The 8,232-nt window shown below is 34.8% G+C and overlaps 1 long non-coding RNA gene across 1 annotated transcript; it reads right to left on the reverse strand.

The window, feature by feature from the left end:
* Positions 1-3,194: 3,194 nt before the first annotated feature.
* On the reverse strand, positions 3,195-6,522 carry LOC117124860. The gene is made up of 2 exons (XR_004448031.1): positions 6,364-6,522; positions 3,195-3,302 (listed from the first exon to the last, which is right to left on the reverse strand). It is a non-coding gene; the product is annotated as an uncharacterized LOC117124860 (long non-coding RNA).
* Between the last annotated feature and the right edge of the window lie 1,710 nt (positions 6,523-8,232).

The following is an 8,232-nucleotide window of genomic DNA, read 5'->3' on the forward strand; positions in this document are numbered from 1 at the left end:
TATATATATATATATATATATATATATATATATATATATAGGCCTATATATATATAAATTTTATATTCAGATATTCTTTATTGATATTCACCTTAACGTAAAGGTATAATCAAAACAGAAAGAACAAACAACAGAATTAAAAACAAGGCAAAACCACACATAAAGTATATACAAAATAACAAGAAGCGTAAAGTAGGCTGTTAAGCAACAGGTTTACTGAAGTATATTCAGTAAATGTTCGCCATAAAGTGTGGACCGTTTTTTTGTGGGATGGTGGGGTTTGGGCGTACATAGGCATAGGTCATACCATAGAAAACAAAGCTTAAAAACATTGTCTTTGAGTATGTTCTTTACATACTTCAAAACCGTGATTTCACAACCACCTCTGCCCCACCATGGTTGGGGCTGAGGTGAGAAAATTTGAGGAAATAGTACCTCTAGATGGCCGGATCACACTTTTACATAGTAAAATTCATCATCATCATACCACCATTACATAGTCAAAATGAAACGCCAACAAATTTCTCATGTACTTTATCAGGGATATACTTAATATCCAGGACAACTTGGCCTAACTATAATTTACTAAGCTTTAACTATGATATTATCATCAACAAATCACAACTTTATTTTTCGCCTTTAGCACAATTTTCTTCACATTTTATCAATATTACTATTAATTATCACTATCATCATCATCACCATTATTATTATTATTATTATTATTATTATTATTATTATTATTAGGCCTATTATTATTATTACTATTATTATTATTATTATTACTAATTGTATAGTATTATTAAACAATACTTTTAAAAAAAAGCTTGCAAAAGGATAAAAACTAAACTGAACCAACAGTATCACATTTCTGTATCTTAAAAGACTTGGATTTATGTATTTTTTTTTTAATCACGCTTAAGCATGTGTTATAGTTATAGTAGGCCTAGGCCTATGTATAACGTGTACTGGTGCATTTTTACGTATTTTAGAAGTATTCATTTTGAGTGATCCCAGGAAATAATTTGTATTGGCTCAAAAATAAGCTTTAAAAAATTAACACTGTGTACAAAGGGGGAGGTGGGAGGGAGCCGCAGCTCCCATGGCTCCCCCCTGGATACGTCCCTGTAATATGAACAGGGTAGGGAAAGCAATTATTCGATTTGTTGTTGTTTTGAATCGAATACGTCCACCACTCTACCGATTTAGATTTATGTATCATAGTGAATGTGCATTATATTAATGCGAGCGCTGGAAGGCGTTCTTGCGTCATATTATTATTCATGGTATATTTTATTCAAAACGATACAAAAAGGAGAAAGCAATTGACAAAAATTGAATTGTAGCCAAGGCTAAATTGCTCACAATTTACAATACAAAAGCGCTTGCACTTTCGCGACTTGTAATCAGTGGGCGAGTCCAGAATTCAAAATAGAGGTCCAGGGAGGGACTTCGGGTTCAGGAATCCAAAATAGAGGGGGGTGTCCAGAGAGAGACTTGCGCAGAAATACAGCCATGGTTGGGGCTAAGAAAAGAAAATATATGATTATGGCACCTCTACATGGCCGGAAATGGCACTCTCAGACTTTGACTTATGCATAGGTCAGCGTTTTGCACTGGCTGCACTGGCCGTAGCTACGCCACTGACAAGCACACTTATCACACATTTCAAGATCGGCTCTCAAACCTTTTACCTACAGCCCTGCGTACGGGCCTGGCCTACTACACAGATGTCAAAATGTCAAAATAAAAATAATATAATTGAATGCAATTCTCACTATTTGAATCTCTTTCATTTCAGTGTCTCAGGTCAAATCTACAGATTCATCAAGAAGTGCGAGATCGATGTACAATCATTGTCACGGGAAGACGATGTATTAAATTGTCGGAACTCAATGTAGTATCAATAGCCGGATTTATGCGCCGATTATTGGGTTTATTCGACTGGAGCATCGGAATTTAATTAAATTTGCAAATTATGTTTCTTGTACAACGTTTTCAATTCAATTCAATCTTTATTGTCCAATATATAAAAAGTATAAATACCGCAGTCCTCTAACGATATTACATTTACACTCAAATAAAATAAGGCCTTAACACTATAATATTTTATATACAGTACCGTATTATATAAAACTACAATCTTTGTGTTTGATTTATATTACGTTTATATAATTCGAATGTAAAATTTCCGAGCATAAGAAATAAATAAAAGTTAACTGATGTGAAATTTAAAATACATCATTGTGTACTTCATTTGTCGTAATTGCATTAATAATATGTTTCATGATATTAATCAGTATATAATTGAATTAAATATATTATAACCAATTTGAATCAATTCGAAATACGATACCACTATTATAAGCTACTACAATATCTTATAAACACAATTTTTTCAAATTTTCACATGATAAAAACAAATTACGAACATTTTCAGAGCAAAGTGCAGCCGAATTCTACAAAACAGGAAATGACGTCGGTTGCTAGGCTACAGCGCATGCATATTCAGTAACACCTGTGCTCATTTGACTAACAATAAAAACTTTTAGCTCAGTTTTGACAAAATCGACCAAAAAGATTTTATTGTTAGTCTAATTAGAACAGGTGTTAATGAATAATCATGAGTATGCATGAGCTTGTTGCCTAGCAACTACGTCATTTCCGGTTCTGTATTCTGTTGTTGAGGGAGTCCTCGAAAACATTTCATTGCTAGTTTAATAGACAAAGTAGCCAATATTGATGAAGCAATTCTTCTTAACTTTTTGTTTATAAGTATATTTTAGCTATTGGATTTATTAAAGCAAACACAGACATTGAATAGATGAGAAACAATTCATAATTCATTTTGATCTTTATTTCCAAGCATTGAAATCAAGTTTTACATATATCACATGTACATTCGGCAAAAATCAATAAGTCAGATTTTTCATCCTCAAAATGTTTTATCTTATTGTCTTACATATGTCTATACTTATTTTTACAACAATATGACGGGTTATTTTCTCTATTATTAAAATAAAAATTAATAGAACTAATAAAATAATGTATATAAGCTTATATCAATACATAAAAAGCCTACAAGAATTAATAAATATTGTTAATATTTGTATACAGACTTTTCAGAGGAAAATATATTTTTTTTAAATCACACTATATTTAAACAATTATTTCATAATTATCCAGAATTTTTGAAAGAAGCTTGATGAGTGATAACATTTGTCTATCTATAAATAATAATTGCTCTTTCACCATCGAGTTCGGCTATCCTTTCCTGACATGTGGTATTATCGTCTACCTCACTGGAATAGAAAAATATTGATAAAAGATTTAGAAACAGAGAAATAATCAAAAATATCAGCATTATCATATTATTATATACCGTATTAATTGTTAGTATCATCATACCATTAAATGAATGAGGTTTAATAAATAATGGTATTGGACGGGCCTAGTAGATTACAATAGCGTGCAGGGACGTAGCCAGGATTTTGAAAGGAGGGGGGGGGGGAGCCGTTATGCGAATTACGTATGACCCCGGCGGGGTCAAGGGAGCGAATCCCCCTGTGAAGTAGCGCACTCTGTAACGTTCTTAGGACTGTTTGAAAGGATAAAGTGAAAATTGCAATAGACGCATTATAAATAAGCGCAAAAATAATTATATAATAAATCAACAGTGGCAGATCCAGGAATTCGAAAGAGAGGTGAACCAGGGAGGGACTTTCACAGACCGAGGAATTACCCACCATGGTGGGGCTGAGGTAAGAAAATTTATGATTAGGGCATCTCTAGATGGCCGGAAATTACACTCTCGCACTTCAATTTGAATATACTCTCGCACTTCAATTTGAATATATTTTTCTTTTTTTTCCTTAAAAAAATGTAGGGGGGGGGGGGCTTGAATCCACCGTTGCTCAAAACATTCTTTATCCAGAATAGTCATAATCACGAAAAATTTACATGAAAAATCAAATCACATCCTAAAAACAAACAGCAGTCACTAAGACATACATTAGGAGCCGACTCGATGGAGTTTAATGTCATACCCAGGGAAGGGCACAGATCTGTTTTGAAAGGTGATTGGAGCTGAGGTGAGAAAATTTGAGGAAATAGTACCTCTAGATGGCAAGAAATGACACTTTTAGTAAAATTCATCATCATCACATCACCATTAGTCAAAATGAAGCGCCAAAAAAAAAAATTCTCATGATCTTTGACAACCATAGAGATCTTATTAATGTATGTGTGTATCCCATAGAAAACAAAGCTTAAAAACATTGTCTTTGAGTATGTACTTTAGGCCTACTTCAAAAACGTGATTTCACAACCACCTTAGCCCCAACATGGCTGTGGCTGAGGTGAGGAAATTTGAGGAAATAGTACCTATCGAGATGGCCGGAAATGACACTTTTATATAGTAAAATTCATCATCATCACATTACCATTATAGTCAAAATGAAACGCCAACAAATTTCTCATGATCTTTTATCAGGGATCTACTTAATATCCAGGACAACTTAGGCCTAATTATAGCTTACTAAGCTTTAACTATACTATATTATGATCAACAAATCAACTTTTTTTCGCATTTAGCACAATTTTCTTCACTTTTTATTGTTATTAATATTAATATCAATTATTACTATCGTCATCATCATCATTGTTATTATTATTATTACTATTAGTAGTAGTATTAAACAAACATTTAAAGAAACTTGCAAAAGGATAAAAACGAAATTGAACCACAGTATCGCATTTCTATCTTAAAAGACCTGGCATGAGATTTATGGATTTAAGATTTTTTTAATCACGCTTAGGCCTATGTGTTCTATTAGGCCTATGTATAACGTGTACTGATGCATATTTACATGTTTAGAGTGATCCCAAGAAAGAATTTGTATTGGCTCAAGAATAAGCTTTAAAATTTTAATACTGTGTACAAAGGGGGGAAGGGAGCCGCGGCTCCCACGGCTCCCCCCCCCCTGTTACAGATGCCCCCCCCCCCCCGGATATGTCCCTGATAGCGTGAATAAATTATGTTAACATTCGATTATTAGGGTAAATAAAATGTGTGAAAGTGTACCATTCGATAGAAATGAATATATAGATTCATAAATATATTCAAAAATTGGTGGGGTTCATGGGGAAAGATTTTAGGGCTTAGAATCGCCCATGTGCTTTTTGAACACAATATTAGGAATTGGCTATCAAAATAAATTTGTTTGGATGAAAATTAATATTTAGTTTGTTGTGGAATCGAACGATGGGAAGGGGGGATGGGGTCAATGTTAGTTTATAGGTTATGGTAACTCGGGCTACATGAGCAAGGCTAGTTGCTTTTAATTTAAAAAAAATCAAAGAGAGAGAGAGAGAGTTCTTAAACTGTCACTATCTGGTACTTTTAATTTAATTTTTTTTCATATTTCGACTTCCTAGTGGAGGGTCTCCATGAGCGTTTTTTAAACGGATACCGGCGCTCTATTATTTTTAAATATCATTATTATTATTACTAATATATAAGATGTCAACTGCTCTCTATTTTAAAAGAAATGCAATTTGACAGCTGTAGCCAGTGGCGGGAGAAGGGTGGTAGGTCATGTGCAAACGTTCCCCTAAATTATTCAAAATTATTTTGAAAAATGGAGAAAAAAAATATGGTATTTAAATTTAAGTCTGAGAGTGCCATTTCCGGCAGTGTAGAGCATGGAGGTATACAGAGGTGTCATAATCATAACTTTGTTTTACCCCAGCCCCAACCTTTGTTGGGGTTAGGGCTGGGGTGGTCTAGACCCTCCATTTCTGAAAGTCCCTCCCTGTGTCCCCTCTATTTCGCCACTCTAGCTATAATTGATATCGACATCATGTAGATACACATCCATAACGATATTAATATCACTATTGACATAGACGGTGTCATTTGGGTCTACCCCTATCACTTTCGTTGTCCTTTTAAAATAAAAGGCCCCATAGAATATATTTTTGTCGGGGTTTCGATTATTAATGATTCGTGCACCCGATACTGACAAGATTCCAGAAAAATAGCATACGAACAATTGTTCGTATTGTAATTGTTCGTATTGTCTGTTTGTTTGTTTACATTTGTAAACAACGAACGAAAGTTAACAAGCCCCAAGCTGTAAATAGCGTTTCTTTCTTTAGTCAGTTTCAGGTGTTTGGAGGTTTCAGCGAGTCACTTGGAATGTATGTTGTTGAATAGAGTGCAGCCATGTCAGTGCTTGCCTCAGTCGATGGAAATAGTCAACTAACAAACTTAGTTGAAATAAGAAACATGTATGATGACAGAATTTCCATTTAACTATTGAATTAACGATGCAAAATATCCAATACAGTAGGCCTACTCACATTGTTTTTATTAAATGTAAAGTCTTCTTCGAAGTCTTTCAACTCCGCATACAGTATTGTTTATTATGTAAAACGCCACCTGGAGAGGTATAAAAAACATTTAATTATTCTTTTTTTAATCTAAAGCGCCATTTCTTTATGATGATGAGGATGAGGACGTTGATGAGAATAATGAGGACGATGATGATGGAAATAGGTATGATGGTATTGATGATGATGATGATGGTAGTGGTGGGATGATAATGTTGGTGGCGATGATGATAATGATGAGGATGGTGGTGTTGATGATGATGATTGTAGGATGAGAATCGACTACTAATACATAGGTATAGGCCTATAGTATATAGGTTGTTATGCAACTTTTAATTCTTCAAAAAATTCACGATAAACGTAACAGATGATGTAATAATGACGTTCTGCGTAGAAAAGATGATAAACGAAACGTATACAATGTTGAGTCCAAAAATGGAGCGACTCGCTTCCCAGGTAGTTCCCCTGTTAACTGCAGGGCCGTCGGACCCTCACCGGCCGCATGGGTAGTGGCTACTGTAAACCAGCTGCTATCCTCCGGGGTATCCGCCCAGTTTGTCGAAACCCAGTTTACCGAGTCAGTGCCCACTTTGCCAAATCCAGTTCACCGAAATCGTAAGAACCCAGCTTGCCGAAACTCGGTTGATCAAAACAAAGTTGCTGACTGTTACCGTCACCGTTACTGTTACTGTTTATTCATCATTATCAAGCAATTATTTACATTTCACAAGGGAAAAAAGAAAATTTTGATAAATGAATGGAGGCCTGTATAGGTCCGGAGACACTTAAGCTCAGGCCACCTAAAAAAAGAAAAAAAAAAAACGATTAATAATTTGAGGCTATAAAAAGTTTTTTAGTCAGTGCAATAAATACAGTAAATAAATAAGTACCAGTAAATTAAGTGAAACAAAATGAGAAGTTTGAATAACAAAAGTACAGCATACTGTGCTTTTGAAAAATGACGGGTGGGTCAGTGAGGAGACGTATTATACAAATTAAAAGACAAAACACTAGAAAACAACAATGCTATGAGAAAACACACTTGAAGGCATGGCCGAGGCTCTAGACACCCCTCCCCCCACCCACTTTTTTTCAGATTATTTTCTTTTCTTTTCTTTAGGTTTACACTATTATCTTTAAACTTTATATATTTATTATAAATAAAGGCATTTTATCAGGCCTAATTGTTTTGCTGAATTGTCGAATTCTTAATCAAGTTTGATTTAAAAAAAACAAAATGAACCATTAACTACAATAAGTTTCTATTTATTATACGAATACATGGTCCATCGTTAATTAATTTTATGCTGTTGGTAATGCTTTACTAATTTTAATCGACATTCGGCAAACATGGGTTTTGGCAAACTGGGTTTTGACAAACTGGGATTCATGGTTTTTTGAGTTGGCAAACTGCCATATTGGGTTTCGACAAAATGGACTCGGCAATCTGGAATTCCGCAAACTGGGTTTCGACAATCACATTCTGGCCTAGATCAGCGCGCATCCAGAGAGGCGAAAAAAAAGTTGTTCACCAAACATGGTTGGGCTGAGGTGAATATGCACTTATACCACACTAACTTAATCTTAATCCTCCGTGGATATGTGTAGTTATAGCCGCATGTGCTTATCCCCCGCCCTGCTCTATAATGGCCGGACCACTTGCAAAATGCGGTTTATGGTTATAATCCCTTGAGAATAATTGAAGCTGTCCACTGAGTATGTGCTACATTTTGTTACCAGACTCTAGGTTTAACATCAACACAGATTGTTTATCCTTTTGTGCATATAAATTAGTAGTGGTGGCGCCAGGTTTTGCTCGACAGGGGATCCGAGCGGGGG

Source organism: Anneissia japonica, unplaced genomic scaffold, assembly GCF_011630105.1.
Source record: "Anneissia japonica isolate Jap-2015-1 unplaced genomic scaffold, ASM1163010v1 scaffold466_len1169948_cov191, whole genome shotgun sequence".
Taxonomy (NCBI): domain Eukaryota; kingdom Metazoa; phylum Echinodermata; class Crinoidea; order Comatulida; family Comatulidae; genus Anneissia; species Anneissia japonica.